Source organism: Ranitomeya variabilis, chromosome 2 (genome assembly GCF_051348905.1).
Source record: "Ranitomeya variabilis isolate aRanVar5 chromosome 2, aRanVar5.hap1, whole genome shotgun sequence".
NCBI lineage: Eukaryota > Metazoa > Chordata > Amphibia > Anura > Dendrobatidae > Ranitomeya > Ranitomeya variabilis.
In genome coordinates, this window is record NC_135233.1 from 86,438,797 (window position 1) to 86,463,536 (window position 24,740).

A 24,740-nucleotide genomic window follows, 5' to 3' on the forward strand; every position below is an offset into this window, starting at 1 on the left:
TGCGCACACCACTACGCCACCAACGGAAAACTACGCAAAATCTGGGTGAAGACACCACGCCCATGTGACCTGACCAGCCTGATTGACAGGCGAAAACGGAGACTTTGCAAAGTTATTTCGGCAACTTAGGTGGGTAATAAACGCATAACACACACACTAATGTAATGCCCACCTCTGCCCCTATTTAACGCTATTTTTATCCCATCTTCCAAAAACGTGGTGACAGGTTCCCTTTAAAGAAGATTTAAAAGTGGCACACAAAATGTGGAACTATAAGATAAAAGGAAAAAGAAATCCAGCTTCCAAAAATATCAAAATTTATTGAAGATAAAATCCAAAGTCCAATGACATGGTTCACAGGAGAATGAGTAGCAGCAGGCTACGCGTTTCGAACAACGAGTTCTTTTTCAAAGCAAGTGCTTTGAAAAAGAACTCATTGTTCGAAACGCGTAGCCTGCTGCTACTCATTCTCCTGTGAACCATGTCATTGGACTTTGGATTTTATCTTCAATAAATTTTGATATTTTTGGAAGCTGGATTTCTTTTTCCTTTTATCTTATCGTTCCACGTGATGACTGCACGGTATCCGGGCTTTCCCACAACAAATGCCTAATAGGTGAGCTGGTTTTCACTATTTTTCCTTGTTCAGTTCAAAATGTGGAACTGGTTGTTTATCAGTCTAGGTGGCATTATATACTTGAATGTTGCTACAACATAAATTACACAGTATTCAAAAAGTAACCGTCATTTTAATTTTAAGTTTGTTAATCAATAATACAAATGAAAATGCAATATATATTATCAGAGAAATGTGCTTCTTCCCCTGGACTGACCTTTCAATCTCATTTCAATCAAAATTCTATCAAATCTGTATTCAGTAGTAAAGGGGTGGCAAATGGAAGATGCATTTAGTCAACATTGCCCAGCACCTGCAAGTAAATGCCACCTTCTGCTGGTTGCACTGGATAGGCAGGAACTGAAGGACAGAGAGTGTGTTCCCTAGCGGAAATAATTTGAGGGGACACCGGGTCAAGTGACATCTGTGCCACAGTTGCTAAATATAAAAGGCTGGGACAGCGAAGCACAAGTCAGGGCAAAAGGACGGGCTCGTTGAAGATATTGTGCTCATTGTATCTTAGAGCGGTCTCATCCTGGGGACGTCTCGACTATGTAGTTCGAGCACCGAAGACTGAGTTTTTAGGTAAAACATTGAAGACTGGCTTTGCAGATCAAGCCATAAATGTCAGATGTTGATCACCAGCCAGAGAAAAACACCTGTCATTCCTAAAAGAAGACCCTGAGTGAAACGAGATGTTACTTCCACTTTAGACATATGGTACAGGGTGTGAGCAGGGGCCATGATTAATGGAAGAAAGATGGCCAGTGTGAGGAGCAGGCTGTGTGCAAAGTGACTAACATATTTAGGCCAAAAGTGTAGGTGTTTTTAAATTGGCAGGAGACTGAGGAGTTCCTCCTATTTTTACTGTCAGTCCACAGTCTGAGAGCTTGTGGAATGTGAGTTTTTTTTAAATTAATCACTGGTGTTTGTGCTGTGTGGCGGCCATTGTTGCTGTGGTATTGTGCTTGTGGGGTGTTGTGGCCTGAAGTCATGGGGACTCAGCCTCGCAGCATGGGTGCTGTCAGATACCAGGTCGCCCACCATGGTGATATATCGTCGCTGCAATGATGGTTTGAACACCATGCTGCACCTTTTAGTCTAGGGACCCACTGAGAGGTTCACTGTGACATGGTAGTGGGCTTCATAAAGTCTGATCAGAATGTTAAACTAAGAACCTCATGTTCAGTTTTGTAAATCTATGCCTAGCGGAATTAAATCAACTTATGAATATTTGGAAGTGTGGTCTATGTCTTTTTTTCTACAGTTTTGGCACTCACATATTTAGGACATGTGACCTAGCAGGAAATATCGATGAACCCTATCCGTTAGGGCCAGTGTAACATTCAAAGGTGCTAAAAGAGAATACAACGGTGACAGGGCTAGTATTGAGAGTGACGCACGTTAACCCCCTCATGACATACTGCAGGAGCCATGTCAGCGGCGGGCTGGGCCGGGTGGCAGTGAGGCAAATGCCCCCCGGACCGCTCCCCCATCAGCCTTGCAGGGCCGGCCGCCTAATGGCCATGCACAGCAAACTGAGTGCAGGCCAGCGAGTTTGTGTAGTGTGCGTGTCAGGGGAGTGGCAGTCTCTGGGAGCTGCAGCCGCTCACTGGCTGTGCAGCTCCGTGCTTTGACTGCCCGACTGCAATTGGCCTGATGCTGATTGGTGCATCAGGGCAGAGTGGGGCAGGCTTAGAAGGTGGAAGGAGCGCATTCAGGAGTGCGCTCAGTCAGTAAGTACACAACCTGAGCTCTATACTGTAACCAGAGAGCTCGCCCCGGGATATCATTATGTCCCTGGGAAAGAGCCAGCCTAATAGGGAGGAGAGCGGCCAGAACCTCTCACCTCTCACCATGGCAGGTCCTGCACCCACAGCATGAGGGGTCATCAGCGGAGTGGGGGTATGTGTGGACAGCTCCTGCAGAGCATCGCACCTCTACGTGGAGGGCTGCTGCACTCCTCACTGCACACATGGACATGCAGGGTGACAGTCTGCAGAGCATTGATTCCCTACTTATGCATGTATCTGCAGAGCATCACTTCCCTACCTCTGCATGTAGTGCAGAGCATCACTTCCCTACGTGTGCATGTATCTGCAGAGCATCACTTCCCTACCTGTGCATGTATCGACCTGTGCATGTATCTGCAGAGCATCACTTCCCTACCTGTGCATGTATCTGCAAAGTCTGCAAAGCATCAATTTCCTACATGTGCATGTATCTGCAAAGTCTGCAAAGCATCACTTCCCTACTTGTGCATTTATCTGCAGAGCATCACTTCCCTACCTGTGCATTTATCTGCAGAGCATCACTTCCCTACCTGTGCATGTATCTGCAAAGTCTGCAAAGCATCAATTCCCTACATGTGCATGTATCTGCAAACCATCACTTCCCTAACTGTGCATATATCTGCAGACCATCACTTCCCTATGTTTATCTGCAGAGCATCACTTCCCTACCTGTGCATGTATCTGCAAAGTCTTCAAAGTATCACTTCCATACCTGTACATGTATCTGCAGAGCATCACTTCCATACCTGTGCATGTATCTGCAAAGTCTTCAAAGTATCACTTCCATACCTGTGCATGTACTGTATCTGCAGAGCATCACTTTCCTACCTGTGCATGTATCTGCAGAGCATCACTATCCCAACCTGTGCATGTATCTGCAGAGCATCACTACTTCCCTACCTGTGCATGTATCTGCAGAGCATCACTTTCCTACATGTGCTTGTATCTGCAGAGCATCACTTTCCTACCTGTGCATGCATACCTCCCAACTTTTGAAGAAGGCAAAAAAGGACAAAGGTAGGGGCAAGCACATCTTGCTGCAGCAAATTTTGGGCCACACCCCTAACCACATCCATTTCACAACTAGTCGCACCCATATCCACTCCCCAACCACACCCATTTAGCACTGCGGATCACACTTTTCATAAACAATAATTCTAAACAGAAAAAAATATGGCCACACAGTGCTCGATACTGCATAATGGCCACACATGATGCTCAATACTGTATAATGGCCACACAGTGCTCCATACTGTATAATGGCCACACATGATGCTCAATACTGTATAATGGCCACACAGTGCTCCATACTGTATAATGGCCACACAGTGCTCCATACTGTATAATGGCCACACAGTGCTCCATACTGTATAATGGCCCCACATGATGCTCCATACTGTATAATGGTCCCACATGATGCTCCATACTGTATAATGGCCCCACATGATGCTCCACACTGCATAATGGCCCCACATGATGATCCATACTGTATAATGGCTCCACATGATGCTGCAGTATAATAGCACCACATGACGATTCCAGTGCAGGCAAAGATTTCACCACCTGTTGCTGTCCAGACTGCTGCCTCACAGATCCTGCACATTGCAATGTAGCCCAGCACTGCAAACTCTTTTTGCACTCAGACAACACCACTATCTACCGGCTCTACTCCAAAACTACTGTAGTATATAAAGGATATATATATATACATATATATATATATATATACTGTATAAACTGTGCCTATGACTAACAGGCTGCACTGGATTGCTCTAACTGCTGCCACTACTCCTGGTTAAAATGCCTTCTACTGTAAGCAAAGCAGGGCCAGCTGCAACACACACAACAACACACACACGTACCTCCGAATGTCCCCTCTCCCTCTCTGAACAACTGCACAGGAAGATACAGAGGGGGCGTGGCCTAATACAAGGGAGTGTGTCAGCTGCTTCTCCTGCTGGCTCTGTGGGAGAAGTAAAATCCCGTGCGGGGCATAGCCTCAAAATCAGGACAGTCCCACAGTATGATATGAGGGACAGTTGGGAGCTATGGTGCATGTATCAGCAGAGCATCAATTTCCTACCTGTGCATGTATCTGCAGAGCATCACTTTCCTACATGTACTTGTATCTGCAAAGCATCACTTTCCTACCTGTGCATGTATCTGCAGAGCATCACTTTCCTACCTGTGAATGTATGTGCAGATACATGCACATGTAGGGAAATGTTTGGGATTTCCTTCTACAAGCTTCCCAAAATAGTTGGTCAGAATTTGGGCCCATTCCTCCTGACAAAACTGTTTTAACTGATCCAGGGTTATAGGTGGCAGAGGGGACCTTCATACTATATACAGGGGGAAGTGGGGACCTTCATATTCATCTCTCTCCTCTGCTTCCCCCCTCTGCAAATCTCTTCACTGGCTCCCATTCCCTCAGCGTATCCAGTTCAAATTACTAATACTAACTTACAAAGCCATCCATAACCTGTCTCCTCCATATAGCTCTGAACTAATCTCCCGATATCTTCCCTCACATAATCTCCGGTCCTCCTAAGACCTCCTTCTCTCCTCCAAACTTATTCGCTCCTCACCCAACCACCTCCAAGACTTCTCCAGAATATCCCCCATCCTCTGGAATTCTTTGACCCAACATGTCCGACTATCAACCACATTCGGATCCTTAAGACGCAACCTGAAAACCCACCTCTTCAGGAAAGCCTACAGCCTGCACTGACCCCACTGTCTCCTCACCACTACCGAAGCTACCGCCTCACCAACACCGGAGCTCCTGCAACCCTCAACCTGTTGTCTCCTTCCCCACCATCTTGTAGAATGTAAGCCCGCTAGGGCAGGGACCTTGCCACTCTTTATCAGTCTGTAATTGTTAGTCTGCTTACTGTAAGTGATATCTGTAGTTTGTATATAACCCCTTTTCATGTACAGCACCATGGAATCAATGGTGCTAGACAAATAAATAATAATACTATATACAGGGGGCAGTGGGGACCTTCATACTATATACAGTGGGCCCTTCATACAATATATAGGGGGCAGGGGACCTTCATACTATATATAGGGGGCAGGGGGACCATCATACTATATATAGGGGGCAGGGGGACCATCTTGCTATATATAGGGGGCAGGGAGACCATCATTCTATATATAGGGGCAGGGGGACCTTCATACTATATATAGGGGGCAGGGGGACCATCATACTATATATAGGGGGCAGGGGGACCTTCTTGCTATATATAGGGGGCAGGGAGACCATCATTCTATATATAGGGGCAGGGGGACCTTCATACTATATATAGGGGGCAGGGGGACCATCATACTATATATAGGGGGCAGGGGGACCTTCATACTATATATAGGGGGCAGGGAGACCATCATACTATATATAGGGGCAGGGGGACCTTCATGCTGTATACAGGGCGGGGGGGACCATCAAACTATATATAGGGGCAATGGGAACATCATATTTTATATAGGTGCTATGTAGCCATTTTACTATATATAGGGAGCTCTGGGATCCTCAATGTACACTCCCTGACAGAAGTTATGTCGCTTATCCATGTTATGTAAACACCGGATTACGTACCGGTAATGCTCTTTTATAGAGCCACGACAGCACCCACTGAGAGAGGGGATCCGCCCCTAGGAACAGGAAACCCTACGGAGAGATAAAAGGGGCGGTCCCCCTCGCTCCCACAGTTTGGGTTACAGAGATTGCGAGGAACCGCCCAACAGTTTTAGTAGGTAATTCTTATACCATTATTTATCTTAACGTAATTACGTATATTTACAAGAACCAATCACCCTTAACAGTGCTTATATGCAAACTAATATATATAAGGGAGGGAAGTGAAGGGGTGCTGTCGTGGCTCTATAAAAGAGCATTACCGGTACGTAATCCGGTGTTTTCTCTTCGCCACGACAGCACCCACTGAGAGACTTTCAGAGATAGTTATTTGGGGGGGATTATCGTGTTAAGAACTGATCTACCGAAACACAAGTCAGTGGAGGCAGATAAATCTAGTCTATAGTGACTATAGAAGGTAGTAGGAGACGACCAGGTTGCGGCCTTACATATGAGTTCTATTGGAACCTCTGCTCGTTCAGCCCAAGATGATGCTATCGCCCGGGTGGAATGTGCCTTAACAGTCTCAGGTGGATTCTCCCCTTTAGACGAATAGGCCAGGTATATCGCCTCCCGAATCCATCGGGATAATGTGCCTTTTGTAACACCAGCTCCTTTCCTTTGACCCTGGAAGGAAACAAAGAGAGCCCTGCTCTTCCTCCAGGGACTAGTCCTGTCTAGATAGGTTAACACAGCCCTTCTCACATCTAAAGTATGGTACTTTTCTTCTTCCTGATTTGTAGGGTTATTATAGAAGGTAGGAAGAAGAATTTCTTGAGATCTATGGAATTTAGTACACATTTTAGGTAGGTAGGAAGGGTCTGTTTTCAGGACAATTCTATCTGGAAATATTGACATGAATGGAGGATCTATTGATAGCGCCTGCATATCACTCACTCTTCTCGCCGATACTAAGGCGACAAGAAGAGCCGTTTTGAGGGAAACGTTTTTAATGTGAGCAGAGTGTAGAGGCTCGAAAGGGTGATCTGTCAAGGCTTCAAGGACTAAATTAACATCCCAAGGAGGTAAGGAGGGAATTTGAACTGGTTCTGATCTTTGGCAAGCTGAAATAAATCTAGCTATCCACCTGTCACCCGCAACATTGTGACTATACAGGGCCCCTAATGCCGAGACTTGTACCTTTAAGGTACTAACTGAAAGGCCTAGATCACGTCCTTTCTGGAGAAACTCTAGAATAGTAGAGACTGGAATTTCATTTGACAGGGCCGATGGGTAGAGGCTTAGGAATTTTTTCCACACCCTTACATAGATGGATGTAGTGGATTTTTTTCTACTTAATAATAAGGTATTGATTACGTTATCAGAGAAGCCTCTTAATTTTAACAGCTGCCTCTCAAATTCCAGGCTGTCAACCGTAGACCCTTCACATGAGGGTGGTTGAAGGGCCCCTGGAAGAGAAGATCCTGATCCTCTGGGAGAATCCATGGATCTGAGATGGACATGGCTCTGAGCAGGGAGAACCATGGTCTTTTCGGCCAAAATGGAGCGATAAGGATTATATTCGCTCTGTCTTCCCTTATCTTCCTGATCACTGTTGGAAGAAGTATCAGCGGAGGAAAGGCATATGCCTTCTGAAATGTCCATGGAACCTGGAGTGCATCGAGAATATCGGGATTGTCGGTTCGGAACATTGAAGCGAATCTTTTTAACTGCCTGTTGTCTCTTGTAGCGAAGAGATCTATTTCGGGCATGCCCCATTTCATGGCTATCATTCTGAAAATCCGATGATTTAGAACCCACTCGCCCTGGTGGAGGGTATGACGACTGAGGAAGTCTGCTTTTGAGTTGTCCACTCCTCTGACATGAAGCGCTGTTAGGGACGGAAGATGTTCTTCGGCCATAGTTAGGATGTCCTCGGCTATAGACATGAGAGTGCCTGATCTTGTTCCTCCTTGATGATTGATATAAGCTACTGATGTCATGTTGTCTGATAGAATTCTGGTATGTGTTCCGTGTAGCTGTGGAAGGAATTCACATAGGGCATGATAGATAGCTTTTAGCTCTCTTTTATTAGATGAGTCGTCTGACTCCGTAATTGACCATAGTCCTTGGACTAACTGGTCCCCTAAGTGTGCTCCCCAACCACTAGGACTGGCGTCCGTAAATATTGTGTTCAAGGGTTTGATTACCCAGGGAACTCCGGTAACCAGATGATTTGGTTCCAGCCACCAGTTTAGAGATTGGATTACCTCACTAGACAGGGAGATCTTACTGTCCAAATGACCTTGTGATTTTACTTCTTCATGTAAAATTGCATATTGTAAACGCCTGGAACGGAACTGAGCCCAAGGAACAGCCGGGATACACGATGTGAAGGAGCCAAGAAGGGACATGCCTTCTCGCAAGGAAATAAAAGGTTTATTTATTACCGACTGGACCTTATTTCTAACCGTTATTTGTTTGTTTTCTGGGAGAAAACATCTTTGGCTTATGGAGTCTAATATAATCCCCAGAAATGTTTGCCGAGTTGTTGGGAATAGCCTAGATTTTTCCCAATTTATTATCCACCCTAATCTCTGTAGAGTTGAAATCATATCACATAATCGTTGTCGACATTGAGAAGGGGAATTTCCCACTACTAAAAGGTCGTCTAGGTATGGGATTATTAGGGTGTCTTTTAATCTTAGATATGACATTACCTCCGACATCAGTTTAGTGAATACTCTTGGAGCTATAGATAGTCCAAAGGGCATTGCTGTGTACTGAAAATGCCGTATACACCCCTTTAATACAATTGCTACGCGGAGATATTGTTGGTGTTCCATAAAGATTGGTAGATGATAATACGCATCTTTAAGGTCAAGAACCGTCATAAAGCAATGGGGAAACAGGAGTTTTATGGTGGATCGGATAGACTCCATTTTAAAGGTTTGATTATCTAAGACGGTGTTTAACTTTCTAAGGCTTATAATGGTCCTGAAGGATCCATCCGGTTTTGGTATTAAAAATAAAGGGGAATAAAAACCTTTGCCCTCTTGAAGAAATGGAACTTCCACCAAAACCCCCTTGGATAGAAGGTTCATTACTTCTTGCTCCAATGCTTCCTGTTGCGATTGAGATTTTAGTGAAGTCAATAGGAATGAGTCCGGAGGGACTCGGGAAAACTTTAATTTTAAACCGTAGGTGACGAGATTATTTGCCCAACTATTTGATGTTATCTGCCGCCATTTATCTGAGAAGGAGGACAATCTACCTCCCACAGGTAGATCCGCTCTAACGGGGTTTGTCCTCAGGTTTGAAAGGGCGCTTCCCAAAGAATGCACCTCTTTGTTTGGTGTCTCTAGTGGCCCAGCGGTCTTGGTTCTTAAAATCTTTCCTTCTATTGAACACGGGCTTCCGGAACGCTCTCCTATAGGATGGAAGGTAATTAACATTAGGGAAGCCCTTCTTTCTCTCTCCCGCTTTGGTTAAGATCTCGTCCAGTTTGGTACCAAACAGGTACTCACCCTGACATGGGAGGCCACATAATTTGGATTTTGTCTGGGGATCACCTTTCCACCCCTTAAGCCACAGGGCTCTACGTGCTGCATTCGTGAGGCCCGCTGACTTGGCTGCCAAGCGTATGGAGTCAGCAGATGAGTCCGCCAGGAAGGCTGTAGCCCCTCTGATCAGGGGTATAGAGGACATTAATTTGTCTCTAGAGAGACCGCTTTTTAGTCCTTCCTCCAAGTCATTCAGCCAGACTAACATGGACCTGGCGGTGCATGTAGCCGATATTGCCGGCCTAAAGGCTCCCGTACACGACTCCCAGGCTCTTTTTAAAAGAGAGTCGGTTTTACGGTCTAGTGGGTCTTGCAATGAGCCCGAATCCTCCACGGGCAGTGAGGATTTTTTGGATGTGGATGCCACTGCTGCATCCACCTTCGGGGCTTTTGACCATAACAAGAATTCTTCATCATTGAAGGGATAACGCCTTTTTGAGGTTGGTGGTAAACCCCTTTGCCCCTGACTTTCCCACTCTTTTTTGATTAGGTCTTTTACCGCTGCTATTACAGGAAAGGAGGGCCTTCTCCTTTCTGACAGACCAGCGAACATTATCTCTTGCTGCGTTTGGCCTTGGGCCTTAGAATCTTCAATGCCCATGGTGTTGCAGACGGATTTTACCAAGTTATTGATGCTATCAGTGGGAAAGCATGTATTTTGATCCTCATCTGAGGAAACGTATTCGCGGGAAATGTCAGAGTCTGTATTTTCTCTATCAGAAGACTGGTCCGATATAGGGGAAATCTACCCCTTTCTTCCTTTAGAACGCGGCTCCTTGTCAGAACTATGCAAGGCCCGTAATTCCTCCCTGATCATGACTCTAATGTCTTCCGATTTAACCGAGGCTTCTTCCCGTAAGGTAGAGTCAATACACAGTTTACAAAGCCTCTTTTTGTGACTATCCGGAAGGGGCTGGAGACATAACGCACACTGCCTGTGTTTCGTTTTTTCAGTTCTTTTGGCCTAAGGTATATAGAGGGAGAGGGAACAATAATCAGCCTAATAGGGTAGATATACACTCACCCCAGGGAAGCTGTCAGTGGAGGTACCGGCTGATGAGGAGGAGACTGAGGCACAGGTTGAGGAATAGCTCGATCCGATCTGCTCTTCCTAGAAGATCCGCTCTGCTTAGAGCGGCTGGTGCTGGCCTGGCTGCGTGGAGTGGATGCGGTGGCTTCGATGGAAGACATCACAGTGTCCTGCGCAGAATCCATAGTGGACGCCGGAGCGACATAGCCGGCGTCTTTTCATATGGGGGCCGCCATCTTCTTCCGGTTGTACCCGGAAGTGCTAACCACTTCCGGGTCGCGGCCATACTCCATGCGCCTGCGCTGCCACCGGTATCAGCGCAGGCGCCCTTCTCCTCCTCCATAACCCCGGAAGCTTACCTGTACTTCCGGGGGAATACACTGGAGCTCCACGCTGTCTATGCGCCCGCCGAGGACGGCGCGACGCTGACCGTTCCACAGCGCTTGCTCCCGCAGACGATTCCGGATGTTACCCCGTGAGCCAGCCACCGCTTGTCCTGGCCTCACGGCGCCTGCCAGCAGAGGGGTGAAACTGAGCCAGGACCCCCGACGCCGCTTCCAGCTCTGGAGCCCTTGCCGTCCTCAAAGGTAAACTGCGCAAGCGGCATCCAGGCTGGGTATCCTCTTCTCTCCGTGGATTCCCGTAGGAACAGGAAACCAAACTGTGGGAGCGAGGGGGACCGCCCCTTTTATCTCTCCGTAGGGTTTCCTGTTCCTAGGGGCGGATCCCCTCTCTCAGTGGGTGCTGTCGTGGCGAAGAGAAAATAAAAGCTTATAACTAGGGTTGAGCGAAACGGATCGGTTATTTTCATAAATCGCCGACTTCATGAAACCCGAACCAATCCTACAGTGGGATCGGCCATGCGGTCGTCGATCTTCGCGCCAAAGTCGCGTTTCATATGACGCTGTCACCACCACAGGAGGACGCAGAGTGTGGGCAGCGTGATGACATAGGTCTCGGTCCCCACCATCTTAGAGAAGGGCATGGCAGTGATTGGCTTGTTGTCTGCGGCGTCACAGGGGCTATAAAGGGGCGTGCACGCCGACCGCCATCTTACTTCTGCCGACCTGAGCATAGGGAGAGGTTGCTGCAGCTTCATCAGAAGCAGGGACAGAGTTAGGGAGGCAATATTAACCCCCAAACCGCTTGTGCTGGAGCGATTTTCACTGTCCCACACCACCTTTTCGTGCAGGGAGAGTGGAGGTCGTATTTCAGTGCATCAGCTGCATAGCTGTGTGCACGGTGCTGTGCAAACCAACTGCTTTTTTAAAAGCAAAAGTCCTGTTGCTCCTTTCTGCACAGTTACCTATCTTGTTTATTTGTCCACATTTTTGTGTTCAGCAGTCCTTTTTATTGCTGCCATACTTGTCCTGAGATCATTGTAGGGAGCTTGTTATTGTATTTTTTTTTTTTTTTAAATAATTCCAGCCACTTTCTGGCACGTTCATAGTGTTGTGTTATACCACTGGGCCAGAGTTGTGGTTATGTGTCTCCTCCCAAAAAAAAGGGAGATTAAAATTCGCGCACAGTGTATATTCTGCTGTACTGCTAGTGTGTCGTATATATCAGGCAGCCACTTTCTGCCACGTTCATAGTTTACTGTTATACCACTGGGCCAGAGTTGTGGCTCTGTGTCTCCCCCCCCCAAAAAAAGGGAGATTAAAATTCGCACACAGTGTATATTCTGCTGTACGGCTAGTGTGTCGTATATATCAGGCAGCCACTTTCTGCCACATTCATAGTTTACTGCTATACCACTGGGCCAGAGTTGTGGTTCTGTGTCTCCCCCCCCCCCTAAAAAAAAAGGGAGATTAAAATTAGTACACAGTGTATATTCTGCTGTACTGCTAGTGTGTCGTATATATCAGGCAGCCACTTTCTGCCACGTTCATAGTTTACTGTTATACCACTCGGCCAGAGTTGTGGTTCAGTGTCTCCCCCCAAAAAATGAGGAAGTCTGGTGGAAGAGGCCGTGGGAGGGTGTTGTCAGCTGGTACTGATGGTGGTGCTGCATCTGGTGGTAGTGGCAAAAGCACAGTAGCACCTAAGACTGGAGGTGTTGAGCCTGCGTCATCGTCTGGCTACACAAGGCCTCTAAGGCTCCCTTACCTGGGAGTAGGAAAACAGCTTTTAAAACCGGAGCAGCAGGAAAAAGTTTTGGCTTTCCTTGCTGACTCAGCCTCTAGCTCTTTGGCCTCCTCTTCCCAAAGTTCAAAATGTCACAGCAGCCAGTCGTCAGTGGATGCTTCCAGTCAGGAACAAGACGTTTCCTTGTGTCCTTCTCCCAAACCAAAAGTGAAGGATGCGTCAGGCGACACAACAGGTTACTCCATGGAGCTCTTTACACATATCGTGCCTGGGTTAGAAAGGGAAATTGTACCCTGCCCATTACAAGAAGAATCGGACATGGAGTGCACTGATGCACCGCCACAGCTAGATTATGATGCTGTTCCATTGAGTCAGATCACTACATTGCCCTCGCAGTTTGCTGAGCCAGAATCTGACCCTGATGAGACTATGGTGCCCTGTCCCGAACGCTATAGCACTTTACACGGTGACACTGAGGAAGGTGCACATGACATTGAGGAGTAGGAGGTGACAGATGACCCAGTTGTTGACCCAGATTGGCAGCCATTGGGGGAAGAGGGTGGCGCTGACACTAGCTCAGAAGCGGAGGAGGGTTATCCACAGCAGCAACAACCTACATCACAACAGCTGTCATCTGGCAGGCCCATATCAGGCAAAAAAGTTTGACAAAACCAGTTTTAGGACAGCGTGGCCATCCTGTGAAAGTTGCACAGCGTGCAATGCCTGAAAAGGAATTCCATAGTAGGAAGAGTGCAGTGTGGCATTTTTTTTTACCAAGATCCCAATGATCAGTCAAAAGTGATCTGTAAAAAATGCTCAAAGACCTTTAGCAGAGGGAAGATTCTTAACAATTTAATTACAACGTGCATGCGTAGACATTTAAACAGCATGCACTTGCAAGCCTGGACTAACTACCTAACGTCCCGTACCGTTGGTGCACCAGGTCTGAATGAAGGTAGTCAGCACCGCAACATTGCTTCCCTCACTGTAAGCCCACTGGTTAGGACTAGTGTTGAGCATTCCGATACCGCAAGTATCGGGTATCGGCCGATACTTGCGGGTATCGGAATTCCAATACTGAGATCCGATACTTTTGTGGTATCGGGAATCGGTATCGGGATTAATATCAATGTGTAAAAGAAAGAATTAAAATAAAAAATAGGGATATACTCACCTCTCCGACGCAGCATGGACTTTACCGCCGTAACCGGGAGCCGTTGTACCTAAAAATGCGCGCTTGAAGGGCCTTAGATGACGTCACAGCGCTCTGATTGGTCCGTAGCGGTCGCGTGACCGCTACGGACCAATCACAAAGCAGTGACGTCACCTAAGGTCTTTCAAGCGCTTGAAAGACCTTAGGTGACGTCACTGCTTTGTGATTGGTCGCGTAGCAGTCACGCGACCACTACGCGACCAATCAGAAGCTGCGGACGTCTTCTAAGGTATTTCAAGCGCTTGAAAGACCTTAGGTGACGTCACAGCTTTGTGATTGGTCACGTAGCGGTCTACGGACCAATCAGAGCGCCGTGACATCATCTAAGGCCCTTCAAGCGCGCATTCTTAGGTACAACGGCTCCCGGTTACGGCGGTAAAGTCCAGGCTGCGTCGGAGGGTGAGTATATCCCTATTTTTTATTTTAATTCTTTCTTTTACACATTGATATGGATCCCAGGGCCTGAAGGAGAGTTTCCTCTCCTTCAGACCCTGGGAACCATACAGATACCGTCCGATACTTGGTGTCCCATTGATTTGTATTGGTATCGGGTATCGGTATCGGATTAGATCCGATACTTTGCCGGTATCGGCCGATACTTTCCGATACCGATACTTTCAAGTATCGGACGGTATCGCTCAACACTAGTTAGGACACCAGCAGCAGCAAATGTGGAGGGATCGTCGCTAGGCCAAAGCAGTCAGGGAGTCAGAAGGTTATTGGTAGGAAGCACTGTATGTAGGCCAACATCACCAACTCACTCTCAATCTGCCATGTCCACAACCACCACCACCGCTAGTTCCACCATAGGCAGCTCTCCAGTCCAGCTCACCCTAGAAGAGACTCTTGTTAGGAAACGAAAGTACTCATCCTGTCATCTGCGTACAAAGGGTTTGAACGCCCACATTGCCAGACTTATCTCGTTAGTAGTGTTGAGCGATACCGTCCGATACTTGAAAGTATCGGTATCGGAAAGTATCGGCTGATACCGGCAAAGTATCGGATCTAATCCGATACCGATACCCGATACCAATACAAGTCAATGGGACTCATGTATCGGACGGTATTCCTGATGGTTCCCAGGGTCTGAAGGAAAGGAAACTCTCCTTCAGGCCCTGGGAACCATATTAATGTGTAAAATAAAGAATTAAAATAAAAAATATTGCTATACTCACCTCTCCGACGCAGCCTGCACCTTACCGAGGGAACCGGCAGCGTTGTTTGCTTAAAATTCGCGCTTTAACTTCCTTACGCGAAGTCCCGGCTTGTGATTGGTCGCGCGCCGCCCATGTGGCCGGGACGCAACCAATCACAGCAAGCCGTGACGTAATTTCAGGTCCTTCAGGATTTTAAAATTACGTTCCGGCGTTGTGATTGGTTGCGTCGCGGTCACATGGTCGACGCGACCAATCACAAGCCGTGACGTCACGGGAGGCTGGACACGCGCGCATTTTAAAATGCGCGCGTCTCCTGCCTCCCGTGACGTCACGGCTTGTGATTGGTCGCGTCGCCCATGTGACCGCGACGCAACCAATCACAGCAAGCCGTGACGTAATTTCAGGTCCTTCAGGATTTTAAAATTACGTTCCGGCATTGTGATTGGTTGCGTCGCGGTCACATGGGCGACGCGACCAATCACAAGCCATGACGTCACGGGAGGCAGGAGACGCGCGCATTTTAAAATGTGCGCGTGTCCAGCCTCCCGTGACGTCACGGCTTGTGATTGGTCGCGTCGACCATGTGACCGCGACGCAACCAATCACAACGCCGAAACGTAATTTTAAAATCCTGAAGGACCTGAAATTACGTCACGGCTTGCTGTGATTGGTTGCGTCCCGGCCACATGGGCGGCGCGCGACCAATCACAAGCCGGGACTTCGCGTAAGGAAGTTAAAGCGCGAATTTTAAGCAAACAACGCTGCCGGTTCCCTCGGTAAGGTGCAGGCTGCGTCGGAGAGGTGAGTATAGCAATATTTTTTATTTTCATTCTTTATTTTACACATTAATGTTGTTTCGATACCGATACCCGATACCACAAAAGTATCGGATCTCGGTATCGGAATTCCGATACAGCAAATATCGGCCGATACCCGATACTTGCGGTATCGGAATGCTCAACACTACTCGTTAGAGATGATGCCCTACCGGTTGGTTGAAAGCTAAGCTTTCAAAGCCCTGATGGCCTACGCAGTACCACGCTATGACCTACCCAGTCAGCAGGCTGTTTGAAATGAAGTGTTTGGGCGACAACAGACACACCGCGGAAGTTCTGGCCGAGTTCTTACAGCAAGAAACTCAGTCATGGCTGGGCAGTGTACATCTTGAGGCAGGCAAGGTAGTCAGTGATAATGGAAGGAATTTTATGGCTGCCATAGCCCTTTCACAACTCAAACACATACCTTGCCTGGCTCACACTTTGAACCTGGTGGTGCAGTGCTTTCTTAAAAATTATCCGGAGTTACCAGCCCTGCTCCTGAAGGTGCAAAGACTTTGCTCGCACATCCGCCGGTCGCCCGTACACTCCAGCCGTATGCTGAACCATCAGCGATCGCTCAATCTTCCACAGCACCGCCTAATTATCGACGTTGCAACAAGGTGGAACTCCACACTGCACATGGTTCAGAGGCTGTGTGAAGAGACATGCTGTCATGTATTTGTGGGAGGATACGCATACACAGGCAGGCAGTTGGATGGCTGACATGGAGTTGTCTGGTGTGCAGTGGTCCAAGCTACAAGACCTCTATCAAGTCCTTCAGTATTTCGAGTAATGCACACGGCTGGCAAGTGCAGACGACGCCATCATAAGCATGAGCATCCCACTTATGCGTCTGCTGATGCAAAGTTTGACGCACATCAAGGAGCTGGCGTCTGCAGCCGAGGAGGAGGGAATCCTTGATGACAGTCAGCCATTGTCTGGTCAGGGAACTGTCCAGGACGAGGTGGCGGTCAAAGAGGATGAGGAGGAGGATGATGGGGATGACTATGTATGGGAGGAGGATGCTTCTCAGGGGCCACTTGAAACTGGTGGCGTTGCAAGGTCAGGTACAGGTTTCTTGCGGGACACTTGTGATGTGGATTTCCAAGAAAGTGCTCCTCAACCCAGCAGGGCCAGTGAATTGACACCAGGAACATTGGCCCACATGGCTGAGTATGCCTTGCGTATTCTAAAAAGGGACCCCCGCATTGTCAAAATGATGACCGATGACGATTACTGGTTGGCCTGCCTCCTGGATCCACGCTATAAAGGGAAAATGGAAAACATCATGCCACATGAGAACCTTGAGCAAATATTGGCTACCAAACAAGCAACTCTTGTAGACCGTTTGGTTCAGGCATTCCCAGCACACAGAGGCGGTGATGGTCCTCACACTTGCCGTAGGGGGCAACATGACAGAGGTGCTAGAGGTGCCAAAATCCGAAGTGGCGTTGGACAGAGGGGTTTTCTGACAAGGTTGTGGAGTGATTTTTCAATGACCGCTGACACAACAGGGACTGCTGCATCTATTCAAAGTGACAGGAGACAGCATTTGTCCAGTATGGTTACAAACTATTTTTCATCCCTTATCGATGTTCTCCCTCACAGGTCATTCCCCTTTGATTACTGGGAATCTAAACTAGACACCTGGCCCGAATTGGTAGAATATGCATTACAGGAGCTCGCTGGCCCTGCTGCCAGTGTGCTTTCAGAAAGAGTCTTCAGTGCTGCTGGTTCAATACTGACCGAAAAAAGGACACGTTTGGCTACCCAAAATGTAGATGATCTAACCTTCATTAAAATGAACCAATCATGGATTGCCAATTCTTTTGCCCCACCTTCCCCTGCTGACACGTAGCTTGGGTGATAAATGACTCGCTTTTGCCCTCCTCTTACTGACTTTGCCAATTCCTCCATTTGCAGCTGCTGAATGTCCACCATAGGCCATTTTTATACCTCCCTAAACGGGCTGACTCCCCCCACAGGACCGTGGTCACCACTTGGCGCAAGCACCCGTGCAAGTGCCGTTTGCCTGGACAGGTGGGTGCGCCCACTCTACCTTTACTAAACAAAGCTGAGTTTGAATCTACAGGCTTTCGGCCTCTATCAACAATATGAAACTGCATTTGGCCTGGTTCTTGGTTTGGGCCTAGTGACGTCTGCTGCTGCCTCTTGGTTTCCTCAAAGAAACAAAGCTGAGTTTCCATCTACAGGCTTTCGGCCTCTATCAATAATATGAAACTGCATTTGGCCTGGTTCTTGGTTTGGGCCTAGTGACGTCTGCTGCTGCCTCTTTGTTTCCTCAAAGAAACAAAGCTGAGTTTGAATCTACAGGCTTTCGGCCTCTACCAACAATATGAAACTGCATTTGGCCTGGTTCTTGGTTTGGGCCTAGTTACGTCTGGAGCTGCCTCTTGGTTTCCTCAAAGAAACAAAGCTGAGTTTCAATCTACAGGCTTTAGGCCTGTATTTAGAATTTGAAACTGTATTTGGCCTACTAGTTTGGTTGGGCCCTACTAACGGTGTCTGCCGCTGCTTGTTGTTGTCCTCCACTGAACAAAGCAATGCTGACTGTTTACTCCTGTTACCAAATTTTTTCTGCTTTTAGCCTCCTTTTTTATTTTGGGCTTAGATCTGTGTTTCCTCCTCATCCTGCCTATTACCCAGCCACTGCTTGATGGGTCTGCTGGTACATTGACCCAGACCACTACATTCCCCTTGCACTCTACACAGCCAGAATCTGACCCTGCTGAAAGTCAGGTCCCCCTTCCCGCATACTATACCACCTTACACGGGGACAAAGAGGAAGGTGCATATGAAAGTGCAGGTTCCTTCATCATGTGGGGGGTATACTCGTTGGCGACATCACTGTCACAGGGCCCGTCATAGTACGCAAAAGTGTCACTGCCGGTGGGAGGCGCCCCCGCCGTCAAACACAACGCCGTACTTTGAGGGGCCCTGTGCCAGTGCCAATGCGAACGAGTGGGCCCCCCTGCTTGCTCAGGATCACAGCACTTGCAAAGTTGAAATACTTACCTCTCCCTGCTCCACCGCCGTGACGTAGTCCGCGTTTCCTGGGCCCATAAAAAACTTGAGCCAGCCCTACTCCCCCCACAACTGTTGCCAAATGACCCCCAAATTTTCAATGGCTAACTATTATTATAAGGTAAATTAAGATTGACAAGCTTAAGAAACAATAATTGATGTTTTTGACATTAAAATGGGCTCTGTAGGTGTTTTCCTGTCCTCCACTCACTGCCGACTTTTATTCCCCATTGACTTGCATTGGGTTTCATGTTTCAGTCGGCCCCCGACTTTTCGCAATGATCGGCCGATTTCACCCGACCCGACTTTTGACAAAGTCGGGTTTCGCGAAACCCGACTCGATCCTGAAAAAGTAAAAGTCGCTCAACCCTACTTATAACCTGACGTTAAATTCATCCATTGGTTGTATACATTTTTCTTTTGAAAGCTGAAACCCTCCGATATGTGGTTTAGGTTAAGAAAATGGAACAAATGGATTATTGTTCCTCTCTATAGCCTCCTAGATGTCGCTCTATAGGGGCTGTTTATGCACTGGGCTTAGACAAAATTAACTTCCAGTATCTTTGTATTGTGGGGGCTTTTTAGCAGACATTTTGCTGTTAATAATTTACTAAGGGTACCGTCTCACAGTGGCACTTTGATCGCTACGACGGTACGATCCATGACGTTCCAGCGATATCCATACGATATCGCTGTGTCTGACACACAGCAGCGATCAGGGACCCTGCTGAGAATCGTACGTCGTAGCAGATCGTTTGGAACTTTCTTTCGTCGCTGGATCTCCCGCTATCATCGTTGGATCGGTGTGTGTGACACCGATCCAACGATGCGTTCGCTTGTAACCAGGGTAAAAATCGGGTTACTAAGCGCAGGGCCGCGCTTAGTAACCCGATGTTTACCCTGGTTACCATCGTAAATGTAAAAAACAAACAAACAGTACATACTCACATTCCGGTGTCCGTCAGGTCCCTTGCCGTCTGCTTCCCGCTCTGACTGACTGCCGGCCGGAAAGAGCAGAGCACAGCGGTGACGTAACCGCTGTGATCTGCTTTCACTTTACGGCCGGCAGTCAGTCAGTGCGGGAAGCAGACGGCAAGGGACCTGACGGACACCAGAATGTGAGTATGCACTGTTTGTTTTTTTTTACATTTACGATGGTAACCAGGGCCCTGCGCTTAGTAACCCGATGTTTACCCTGGTTACCCGGGGACTTTGGCATCGTTGGTCGCTGGAGAGCTGTCTGTGTGACAGCTCTCCAGCGACCACACTACGACTTACCAACGATCACGGCCAGGTCGTATCGCTGGTCGTGATCGTTGGTAAATCGTTTTGTGAGACGGTACCCTAAGTCTCTCAAATGAAACCTGTTAATATTGCTCATCTGAATAGTGGATTTTCCTATTGTGTGTCCATTTTACTGTTCTTTTCTACAGAATCGGGCCTTTTTGTCTAGTTGCATTCTCTGGACAAGCGGGACCCTTTTTTTCTTGGTATCCCTCCCTTGTCTTCTAGGGGTTAATATTGTTACTACACATGTATGTGGCTTGATGTGGGGGTTATTTTCTATACTACTGAGGTGTGGCAGGGGCATGACCTTATCTTGGGTCAGTGTATAATTTTATTTGCAGTTTGCAATTTTAATTGATTTTAACTCTTTGCAGTGTTGTATTAATTGAATTGTAAGTTTATATATTTTTTGTAATAATTACTCTTTTGGTGATCCCTGTTGTATGCATGCTACCTTTCTTCTGCTTGTTTGTGCAACAGTGGTATACTGTAATTATATATACATGCTATTTTAAATGGCTATAGGGTGATCGTATGGGGAGACATGCACTTTGGGGCTTGGGACCTTGAATTTTAAGGACCTCAGCAATGCCCCTGCCGTACTGTGTGTTTACATGTCTGTGTTTCTGGAGTTGTATGTATGTTTATAAGTAAGCTCAGTTATGATACGATATCTAAGCAGTAACCTTGGTTCTGGTACTGTATCAATGTAGTAAGCTAGATTCTGGTATGATATGCATTTGTTCTGTTTCCATATCTTGTAGTAGACATAGTAAGCTTGGTTCTGGTACCATATTTCTGTAGTAAGCTCCATTCTGTTCCTATATCTCTGTAGTAAGTTCGGTTCTGCTCCCATATCTCCGTAGTAAGCGCCCTTCTGTTCCCATATCTCTGTAGTAAGCTCCGTTTTGCTCCCATATTTCTGTAGTAAGCTCGGTTCTGCTCCCATATTTCTGTAGTAAGTTCTGTTCTGCTCCCATATCTCTATAGTAAGCTTGGTTCTGCTCCTATAGCTCTGTGTAAACTCAGTTCTGCTCCCATATCTCTGTAGTAACCTCCAGTCAGTTTCCTTGTCTACGTAGCAATCTTGGTTACGGTCTTGTGCCTATGTAGTCAGCTTCCTTTTGTTACAGTATCTATGTAGGCAGCAAGCTTGGTTCTGCTTCCGTATATATGCAGCCATATATACAGTCATGGCCAAAAGTATTCACACCCCTGCAATTCTGTCAAATAATACTCAGTTTCTTCCTGAAACTGATTCCAAACACAAATTCTTTGGTATTATTATCTTCATTTAATTTGTCTTAAATGAAAAACCACAAAAGAGAATGAAGCAAAAAGCAAAACATTGATCATTTCACACAAAACTCCAAAATTGGGCCAGACAAAAGTATTGGCACCCTCAGCCTAATACTTGGTTGCACAACCTTTAGCCAAAATAACTGCGACCAACCGCTTCCGATAACCATCAATGTGATTCTTACAATGCTCTGCTGGAATTTTAGACCATTCTTCTTTGGCAAACTGCTCCAGTCCCTGATATTTGAAGGGTGCCTTCTCCAAACTGCCATTTTTAGATCTCTCCACAGGTGTTCTATTGGATTCAGGCCTGGACTCATTGCTGGCCACCTTAGAAGTCTCCAGTGCTTTCTCTCAAACCATTTTCTAGTGCTTTTTGAAGTTTGTTTTGGGATATTGTCCTGCTGGAAGACCCATGACCTCTGAGGGAGACCCAGCTTTCTCACACTGGGCCCTACATTATGCTGCAACATTTGTTGGTAGTCTTCAGACTTCATAAAGCCATGCACACGGTCAAGCAGTCCAGTGCCAGAGGCAGCAAAGCAACCGCAAAACATCAGGGAACCTCCGCCATGTTTGACTGTAGGGACCGTGTTCTTTTCTTTGAATGCCTCTTTTTTCTCCTGTAAACTCTATGTTGATGCCTTTGCCCAAAAAGCTCTACTTTTGTCTCATCTGACCAGAGAACATTCTTACAAAACGTTTTAGGCTTTTTCAGGAAACTCCAGCCTAGCTTTTTTATGTCTCGGGGTAAGAAGTGGGGACTTCCTGGGTCTCCTACCATACAATCCCTTTTCATTCAGATGCCGACGGATAGTACGGGTTGACACTGTTGTACCCTCGGACTGCAGGGCAGCTTGAACTTGTTTGGATGTTAGTCGAGGTTCTTTATCCAACATCCGCACAATCTTGCGTTGAAATCTCTTGTCAATTTTTGTTTTCCGTCGACATCTAGGGAGGTTAGCCACAGTGCCATGGGCTTTAAACTCTTTGATGACACTGTGCACAGTAGACACAGGAACATTTTGGTCTTTGGAGATGGACTTGTAGCCTTGAGATTGCTCATGCTTCCTCACAATTTGGTTTCTCAAGTCCTCAGACAGTTCTTTGGTCTTCTTTCTTTTCTTCATGCTCAATGTGGTACACACAAGGACACAGGACAGAGGTTGAGTCAACTTTAATCCATGTTAACTGGCTGCAAGTTTACAAGATTTAGTTATTGCCAACACCTGTTAGGTGCCACAGGTAAGTTACAGGTGCTGTTAATTACACAAATTAGAGAAGCATCACATGATTTTTCGAACAGCGCCAATACTTTTGTCCACCTGTTGTGAATTCTGTTTGTGGGCTCCCCCGGTGGTGTTTTATGGTAGTGCCACTTATTTGCCTTCTTCTATCCTTGATCACCTGTTGCCACCCATTAGGGGAGTTTCCTATTTAAGGCTGCTTGGCTGCTGGTCCTATGCCGGCCAACAATGTATCAGTAGCATTCTGTTGCATTCTCCTGCCTCAAGCTCCTGTTCAGCTAAGTTGATTTTTGTTTCTAGTTTATGCTATTTTTGTCCAGCTATCTGCAATGTGACTCTCTGTAGCTGGAAGCTCTCGTGGACTGAAATTGCCACTCCAGTGGCATGAGTTGTCACTGGAGTTTTAAAGTAATTTCAGGATGGTGTTTTTGAGTAGTGTTTTGAAGTTGACCGTGAAGTAACTCTTTCCTGTACTTCTGCTATCTAGAAAGCGGACCTCACTGTGCTAAATCTGCTGTTCATCCTACGTATGTCTTTTCCTCTTGACTCACCGTCAATATTTGTGGGGGCCTGCTATCTCCTTTTGGGGTTCATCTCTGGAGGTAAGGCAGGCCTGTATATTCCTCTGATAGGGGTAGTTAGATCTCCGGCTGGCGCGTGGTGTCTAGGGCATCGTAGGAAACACTCCCCGGCTACTTCCAGTGTTGTGTCAGGTTCAGGTCACGGTCACTTTAGTTCCCATCACCCGAGAGCTAGTCCGTTGGTTATTTTGATTTCCCTGCCATTGGGGAAATCATGACATCCACCCCTTTTTTATGTTTGGTGTGGAATTATATCCAATTTGGCTTTAGGACAATTCTTTTTGTGTTTTTTCATTTTAGACAAGTTAAATGAAGATAATAATAACAAAGAATTTGTGTTTGCAATCATTTTCAGGAAGAAGTATTATCTGACAGAATTGCAGGGGTGTCAATACTTTTGGCCACAACTGTACCTATTCTCTGCCTTCAACACAGTTGATGACTGCCTACTACAGATGTTCTTTTCCTGTGGTGTGAAAGACCTTGCCCTATCCTGGATCTCCATATACATTTCCAACCACACTTTTAGTGTCTACCACTACCTTCTCATTTTGCCCTCTCTCTGTTGGAGTCCCTCAAGGCTCTGTCCAAGGACCCCTATCCTTCTCCATCTCTGTCCTTGGCCTGGGACCACTCATAAAATTCCATGGCTTAGAGTACCACATATACCCATATGACACTGAGATCTACCTCTCTGGCTCAGATGCCACCTCTCTGCTGTCCAGATTCCCGAACTGTCTGTCTGTCATAACCTCCTTCTTCTCCTCTCGCTTTCTCAAGTTTAACAAGGACAAATCTGAACTATCACAATAAATTACCGTACATCATGCTTTCCTCTGTCAGAAATCCATTGTCTCAGAGTAAGCCTGGATTCTGCCCTGTCCTTCAAACCGCACATCCAAGCTCTTGCCCATTCCTGTCGATTCCAACTCCAGAATCATTCCTTTCCTCAACCCTCAATCTACTAAAATGCTTGTAAATGCCATCAACATCTCCTTCTAGATTACTGCAACATCCTCCTCTGTGGCCTACTTGCTAACACTCTTGCATCTCTCCAGTCCATCCTTAACTCTGCTGCCCAACTAATTCATCTCTCTCCTTGATACTCCTCTGGAAATCTCTTCATTAACTTCTAATTCCCCAGCGTATCCAGTTCCAACTACTAATACTGACCTAGAAAGCCATCCATAACGTGTCTCCTCCATATATCTTCAAACTAATCTCCCAAAATCTTCCCTCAGTTTTTTTTGGAAGTGCATTGAACAGCAAGGTGGATTGCTGCTGAGGGGAAACAAAAAAAAAATCTCTTTAAATCTTCAGCTTAGCGAGTGTGAACGAGCTGAGTGTGACCGGAGCGTAAGTGCAAACAGCAGTAAGTGTGACTTGAGATTAAGTGACTTTGGATTTGGGGAGTTTCCAAGGGAGG

The 24,740-nt window shown here is 46.8% G+C and overlaps 1 protein-coding gene across 1 annotated transcript in view; it reads right to left on the reverse strand.

The window, feature by feature from the left end:
* Positions 1–24,740, reverse strand: part of PLCB1 (phospholipase C beta 1) — a 1,010,585-nt gene that overhangs the window by 944,447 nt on the left and 41,398 nt on the right. The window lies entirely within an intron of this gene.